The 8,734-nt window shown below is 36.4% G+C and overlaps 1 pseudogene; it reads right to left on the bottom strand.

Moving 5' to 3' along the window:
* Positions 1 to 3,688, bottom strand: part of LOC128022855 (collagen alpha-1(II) chain-like) — a 21,872-nt pseudogene extending 18,184 nt beyond the window's left edge.
* Between the last annotated feature and the right edge of the window lie 5,046 nt (positions 3,689 to 8,734).

Raw genomic sequence — 8,734 nt, forward strand, 5'->3', positions numbered from 1 at the left:
TTTGTGTTCGTGCAGATTGAGTTTGTTGATTGTCTTGATTTTTTTCTAAATACCACATCTTTGCTTCCTTGTTGAGTTTTTATTTATATGTAATCTTACACTTGATCTGTATGTCATGTCACTTTCACTTTCACTTTGCGCAGTGACGTAGTTTCCCATGCTCTATAAGAATTTAAAATGGGTGAAATATCATTATGAAATAAAATAATTTCTCTAATACACATTAAACACAATTAGAAGTACCATTTTATTCAATACATTTTGAAACCTACTTTTGCCAGAAATAATAAAGAAGTTTTCTCCTATAATGCCTGATGAGGTAAGAGAGCACCTGACGTGATCAGAGACCATTCCTTCAGATTCCCAGCTCACGATGGTGCTTCTCCTCTTCAGTTCACCACACTTATTTTCTATAGGGTTCAGGTCAGAGGACTGGAATGGCCATGGAAGAAGCTTGGTTTTGTGCCCAGTGACCCATTTTTGTGTTGTTTTTAAGGTTTGTTTTAGATTATTGTCCAGTTGGAAGATCCAAACATGGCCCATTATAAGATTTCTAACAGAGTCAGTCACTTTAGGATTTTCTTTTTATCTGACGGAATTTTATAAAATTATTGATGCCATGTATCTAAACAGTTTGTCCAGGACCTCCATCAGAAATATAGGCCCACAACATCAAAAATACTGTAGTATATCTCATTGTACACATGAGGTACTTTTAATGCCTGTGTTCACCAAACCATCTGGAGGATTTGCTGCTAAAAAGCTCTTTTTTTTTTTTTTTTTTTGTCTCGTCTGACCATAGAAGCCAGTCCCATTTGAAGTTCTAGCCATGTTTGACAAATGAATATGCTGGAGTTTGTTTTTTGTTGAAAGCATTTTCCTGTTTTTGATTTTTTCTTTTCTTGAAGCCCTGCTAAACAATGTGTTGTGATGTAGGTGCTGTTTGATATTGTTTTTCCAGGTTTTCTGACCACGAAAAGACCTTTTTCTGCAATTCTCCAGCTGTGATCCTCAAAGAGTCTTTGGCTACTCAAACTCTTCTCCTCACTGCGCAGTAGGACAATATAGACACACGTCCTCTTCCAGGCATATTAATAACATTTTATGATGTTTGGAACTTCTTAATTATTGCCCTGATGGTGAAAATGGGAATTTTCTTGAAGCCATTTTCTAATTTGTTAAGCTCAATTATCTTTTGCTGCACATCAGAAATATATTATTTCGTTTTTCTCATTGTGATGGGTGATTCATCTGGAATTTGGCCATTCTTTTCTCTCCTCTTTATATTTTTGTGAAACAGAAAGCCATGTCTGGACAATTTCATGTTCATAATAACCTTGGTGTGCTCAAAATTGTGAATATGAATGGGAATACATTTCAGATATACATAACTCACAAGAATTTCTAGGGGTACCATTAATTGTGTCAACGGTTGTTTGAAAAAAAAACAAAAACAAAAAAAAAAACTTTATTTCATAATATTTCCCCCCATTTTAAATTCTTATTCTCCAGTGAAAGGTTAGATTTTTCTGATTTTGTAAAATAAAAGATCGAGATTTATTAACAAATCTGGTTCATTTTCACAGCCTTAGTTGATCATATTTACAAAGGGTACCAAATATTCTGACCACATGTGTAGATGTTCAACAGATTAACAAACTGATAATACACTGATAACTTTAGTACCTTTTCACCGTTGGGTCCCGCAGGACCAGTAGGACCAATTGGATCTGTTAAACCCTGTAAAGACAAAGCATTTTCCTCATCCACTCCTGTTCATAAACGTCAGTAGTATTACTTTAAAAGGCTCTTATTAACATCCCTACAGAAGAGCAGTTTGACTCTGCTGCAGAAATGATACATGCTCATATGAATTCACACATGCATTCATCCAGAAGTGAACTCATACTGGCATGTTCATGCAGACTTTGTCTTTTGTGTAAAGTTAACCCACTCCAACACACACATGCTATTCAGGATTAATTTGATTGATGTATTTAGTTATATCATGTAGACCAGTGGTGTCCAGTGGCTAGAAGACTAAACAAGAAGTATGGCTTAATCATATTTTTTCTTATTGCCATTTGAAAACCAAATCGGATATGTAGTTCACTATTTAGGGGTAGTTTGAGAAGCAGCTGCTTAGAGCAAAACTGCTCACATACTATACACACAACAGCATTCATCTGTGCTTCGTTACTCTTGAAAAGCACCAGCCAACCATAGATGTAAAAATCAACACTTGTGTTAGTATCTATTAGAGGAAAAAACAAGAAGATTCTTACTCTTGCGCCATTTTTCCCAGGAGCTGCTTCAGGTCCTTTCTCACCATTGTCGCCTTATGACTGATATCCACTGCAGTACTTTCATCGCAGATGTTTGCACGCACTGCAGTAAATGGGCAATCATGCTTAACTAGTACTTTTATATCATTTTCTAAGCAAGACAGCTGGACCATCCATGAATCTCACAATCATAATCAAGTGTTAGGTAACAGATCAACAGAGTTTCATAAACTTGAGTATCTCTTCATAAACCTCAAGACACAGGCCTAGTCTCATAGAGGGTGGATTTAAACAAACTCACAGAGATGTTTTGCCATTGCATTTACCCTGTCACCCTTTGGTCCAGGAATGCCAGATGTCCCTCTCTCTCCAGGCATTCCCTGTAATCCTGGAGGTCCCTGAGCACCAGGAGCTCCCGCTGGCCCAATGGCACCCTACCTTTATAACCACCATATCTTTATAAGCTTCATCACATTTACCCTTAAGCTCAGTGCATCTCAAAACACATTAAGTGAAAGCTGTAGCATGTGTTACCATAAAGCATGTGAGTGAGTCAGGATTTGAGACTTCAGTACAGTATATTTTGCTGTATTGTGATCATGGTGATGCCTGTCTGCTTACCTTGTGACCGTCAGTTCCTGGAGTTCCTGGAAGACCTCGAGGCCCCTGGAGGCCCTGTGGCCCCACACCTCCTCTCTCTCCTGGGAAACCACGTTCACCCCGAGGAGGAAAAGCGGTGCAGGGCATTTTAACACACAACAATACCAAGTACTCACAGACCAAAGAGAAAGCATGGAGCTGAGACTCACACGTGGTCCGGTGCCCCCTGGGGCACCAGCCTCTCCTGGAACACCCTTAATGAGCAAAGACAGACACGAGGCTTCATTAGACATCTAAGTGCAGCCAGCAGAATAACATGTAGAGCAAGGTTTCCTCTTCTTCAGAGCAGCCACATTCAGAAACTCTCACCTGATCACCAGGTTTACCGCCTTCACCGGGGGGCCAGGAGGTCTGGGAAGACCCTACAAACATAAAAAAAAATTATAAAAATTAATTACAATGCTATGACACGCAAACATGTTGTTAATCAAAATTGTTCAATATTTTATTGATAAAATAAATCTTCAAGTAACACAACTAGCTGTAGAACTACAGATCTATTTAAAGGATGTCCTTTGTAACCTCAATTAATCTTAGTAGTATTTGCAGGACCTGGATTATTCCCTGAAACAAACAGAAGCCTAAGTGATAGTTTTTTTCAGAAAAATTCACAGTAGTGGTTAATCGTGTCACTTACTTGTTCATTATGTCCTATAATAATACTGTTACAGGTCCTTTATCATAAGGTGCAAAGGCATGATCTGAACTAATGCCCTGTTGGGATGGCACTTACTGTAGTACATGTTTTTATAAATATATATATATATATATATATATATATATATATATATATATATATATATATATATATATATATATATATATATATATATATATTTTTTTTTTTTTTTTTTTTATTTATTTTTTTTTTGTCCACATTTATCCAGGAGTTATATTTTCAGAAGTGTCCTGGCCCAGATGAGCAGCCACAAAATGGTTCGAATAACAATACATCTGTACAAAAAATGATGTCAGTAAAAGTTAATTTGCTTGGCCCATCCACTATTAAACATGGTCTACTATTAACTGTGGTGAAATTCAGAATGATGAAATTCAGCTGAGAATCTTATTTGGGCAGTAATTAATTTACTGATCAATTTCTGTAAATTCTAAAATGATCTCATGATCTCCTGAGAAATAATTTACATCTGAAAAGGACTGAAAAGTAAGTACAACTTTATATTCAGATTCAGTATTGTTTACATTTCTTAATTCCTGATCGATACACGAGTCAAATGAATGGATGGAAATAATTAGCTTTGCCTACAGAATGATTTTTATAAATAAATATCTCTCATAATATTGTTGTTGCTGGAATTGTTAATGTTAACTGTTAAGCAACAAGCCATGACAGTAAATTTACAATGACTGTAAAATGTGCATGAAACACTTTGCACTGTAAAAAGAGGCAGCCTGCAGCTGTTATCTTAAAGAGCTGTTACCCATAGATATTGATGAATGGAGAATGTAATGATACTCTTCTTGACTTGAATAAGACTAGCATTGCACCAGTTAACATTTGCCCAGTGATCTGCACACTCACCTGGAAGCCAGAGGGCCCAGGCCTCACCGTCTTTACCGGTCAGACCCTGCAGAGGACAGAGATCAGTGACTCGATCACGACATTGCAGAGTGTTACATGATGAGAACTGAAGCTGAGGTGTGAAACGTGCTTGCTGTGTCTTGAGAAGAGCATGTGTAATAATGCTGCCCTAATCACATCATCATACAGGCAGCAGAGATTTTAGACAGCCACTTGGACAGCTGGGAAAACACCTCAAACCTTCTGAAGAAAAATACTGAGGTTGATTACGCTGATTGTTTGATTAGCCTCTTATATGCACTATTGTGCCAGTATTTTCTTCAGAAATAGTGAAACAGTTGTGTCCTCATAGTGCTGCAGGTCTCTTATGTAGGGGCGCTGACCATTTAGGACACACTAAAGTGGTTTTCTGCCTCCTGTCCAAATCAAGAATTCTTCAACTTCACAAGGAATAATCATTCACCATTCAAAACTGGTTCATGGTGGCAGAATTAGGATTCAGCACTAAATCATAAATGACCTGAACCTCGTCCCCCCACCCCCCCCAAAAAAAAAAAAAAAAAGGTTTATCCATGGCAAGCAAAGCATGACACATCCTTTTCCCTCCCTCCAGGTACATCATATGGTTCAAACAATTTCCCTCATGAATCCCATATTCCAGGATAATAATGCTCAACACATCTGAGCGCAATCACTGAATAAAGAGTCAAAATACCAAGGTTCTGTGTTTTCAGTTCTCCAGGTCATCATTCAATGTGTTGAACATTCTAGTTAACTGTAAGTGTTTCTTAATTGCTTTGGATGTTTAGCTATCAAATGACTTTATCAGTTGTGGACCGGTATCAGTACAAGTACCAATATCTCCTCTATCCATCTGCAACTGAAGCCACAAAGATGAGTGATGACATTTGCAAAACACATTCAGTTTACTACAACAGACAGACAGAGAGTGAAGATTTTTATGTTGTGCAAGCAGGCCAATAAAAAACTTTGAAAAGTGCTAGGGCACACCAGAACAGTGTGCAACCATAATGACACACTCAGTGTCACACAGTCCTCAAACAAAACTCTCCAATGTGTTTGAAAGATTTCTGTGACACAGTTTTTTTATATAATATCTCACTATTTTCAACTTAGTAAATTTATCCAAATGTATTGTTAGAAAAATAATAAAGTTGACTAAAATGAACAAGATCAAATCTTCAAGTTTTTTTTTTCTTTTAAACAAGCCACTGATTTAGCTCCAGAAGAAAGAAATTATCAAGAAACCCTGCCAAGAGAGCTTGGCACTGCCAAGGACCAGCAGTTCTGGACAAAGCTCAGCCGCTTTGAAGATTAGTCAAGCTGTTCCATTTCCACTTTGTTTCACAGTGTAGATGTGTGGAGGATAATACATGCATCAAAGATTGCGCTGAGCATGGCGGCCGTGTTTCGAACTCAGAGTAAACTTTGCAGTTTTTTGTTTGTTTTACTTATTTGTTGTTGTTGTTGTTCTACGTGTTGGATGTTGTTTGTATAACTGTCTATGACAAACACATGCTTCTAAACATAGGTTCCTTCCGCATCAGAGCTCTTTGCCTTGGCTGCCCTTACGAAAAAGAAGTTTATTCAAGTGTGCTATTAGTATACTTCTTTTAAACTAAAAATAGGAAAGTATACTTTAAGTTTACTTTTTATGTACTTCTCAAAAATGCTCTTTATGTACTTCTCAGAAATATACTTAAAATTACGTTTAAGTATACTTGACTTATACTTACAAAAAGTCTAAATATATTTGATCTATACTCCTAGAATCTGTGTTTTCATTGTTTTATGGTAGAGGGTGCTAGTATGCATCTTCTGTTCAAAATTTTCAAAAATACACAAGTGAAGAAGAAAAAGAAACACCACCCAGCAGGCACAGTACATCATTGTGACGTCAGGAAGACGTTGGACTCCAACTAATCCAACATCAGTCAGTAGTCATATTTTAGTTGAAAATTAAAGTCGGGTTGACGTCTAAACCCAACTTTGTGTGACATCAAACTCCAACAACAGACAGAAGTTGAATTTTGGTTGAAATAAGCACCACACTGCAACAATGGGTGAAATGTATGGCAGCACATTAAATATCTCAAGATCTCAGCAGAGGAGGATTAAACAACTCCACAAACAGCATTACCAGCTTTACTTATTACTAACCAGACTGACTTTATTTCTGTTAGACATCTACAAAATCTCTTATTGAAAATTAACAGGGGTTTAACTCTAATGTGTTTAATTTCCATATCATATAACAGTTAAACACCATAACAGTGATTAGTGTTTCCATTAGTTGAGCTCTTAACATTTATTATATGTTTTGGCTATTGTGGCTGCTGTGACAGTATGTTTGTCGAGCACATTTGCAGCATCAAAGAAAGCTAAAGTGACATGAGATCAAGTGATGGCTGTTACCTGTTAATGGTTTTATAATCATCATGAAATAACCTGATTTGCTGATGTTTTTTAATCTAACAATTATGTTGTTCCATTAGTACATTCATAGTACAAACCCTGCATTTCTGCCACATGAGATCCAGCGGTATTATAACAATCAGTTAAAATCTTTTAACAAACTTGACCTCAAAAAACTTAACCTACGCTGACACACACAGACATCAAAAATCAGCGTATGAATATCAACAATGGTGACATGCTTCATGCAGCAATGCATGCTGGGAGCCATGTGTTTTATACTATGGTGGCTCCCAGCATGCATTGCTGCATGGAGCGTGTCACCATTGTTGAGATTCACATACTGATTATTGATGATTATCTATGTGTCTCGAAAGCTTTTTCTCCCAAAATGTATTTAAAAATACAATTTCAGAATGTCTGATCTGAGGGAAGAAAGTATTGTCTCTTGAATATTGTTCGTTAATAATAAATAACCCCTTTGGGTCAATGACGATAAAAAATATTTTCTCAATCATTTTTCTTAATGATGATGAAAACTATACCACCTTATCTTTGTTTATGGCTCCTTTTATAACACTATTACAGGAACCACAAACTCCCTAAGCCACAAGTCAAACTACCCAACTAAAGCAAACACTGATCACAATAATGGTGACCAAACATTTTCAAATAAAACATCAACATCTAACCCTCTGTTAATTCTCAAAAATAACTTCTGTAGACATCTGACAGAAATAAAGTCAAACTGGTTAGTAATAAGTGAAGCTGGTAATATGTGTACTGCCATGCATTTCACCGTTTTTTTATGTTTTTTTTTTGGGGGGGGGGGGGGGGGGGTTTATTCCAGCCAAAATTCAGCATCTGCCCAACATTGGAGCTTGACGTCGTTGGATTTAGACGTCAACCCGATTTTCATTTTCAACCAAAATCCAATGTCTAACCGCTATTATTATGTTTGAGATATCAATCACTGGTCGATGACCATAATGTTTGTATAAACTGTAGGTAACAACTGGTAAAATGTACATGTAGGTCATAAAAACCAAAATAATACCTACCCTTAAATATTTTCTTCTCAGCCATGTCATCAATTGCTCTTGAGCGAAATCTCCTCATCCGTTGTCTGATTGGAATTTTGCAAGTATTTCTGTGTAGTTAAAGTGTGCGTAGCCTGCATCTATCAACTTTTGTTTTGTAACTTACCCACATTAAAGTGTTTAAAAAAGAATGCATGAAGCTAGAATGAAATGTTTTTGTTTACAAGCAGATACAGTGTTCTTTCTTTGTATGTTTTGCATGCTCAGATATTCATGTAACAAAATTTATACAAATTCAAACCTGAATAGGGACATAGTAGTCTTAAAGTATGATATAAATTTCACTTAAAGAAAACTTATGAGTTTACTTGCAGTATACGTGTACAAAGTATTTAATTAGTAAACTATCAGCAAATCAAGTTCACTTTTATTATAATTGCAGTACAAACTACAAACATAGAGGTAAACTAGTTGTGTACTCAAAGTTTGCTACTGTTATACTTAAAGTATATTTAAAAGTATATTTTATATACTAGAAAGTGGGCCGATTTAGTCCCAAGGAGTACTGAAACAGTACACTTACAAGTATACTACTAGAACACTAGAACACTTTGTATACTTGCTACATAAAGTACACTTATAAGTATACTTGAACTTTACTTAAGTAAACTTAATAAAATAAACTTGAAGTATACTACTTTTTGCTAAGGGTGCACGGGCGCGACCCAGAAAATGCTGCCGGAAAAGAGGGAAGAGAGCCGGCATCCTTA

Source organism: Carassius gibelio, chromosome A11, assembly GCF_023724105.1.
Source record: "Carassius gibelio isolate Cgi1373 ecotype wild population from Czech Republic chromosome A11, carGib1.2-hapl.c, whole genome shotgun sequence".
Lineage (NCBI taxonomy): Eukaryota > Metazoa > Chordata > Actinopteri > Cypriniformes > Cyprinidae > Carassius > Carassius gibelio.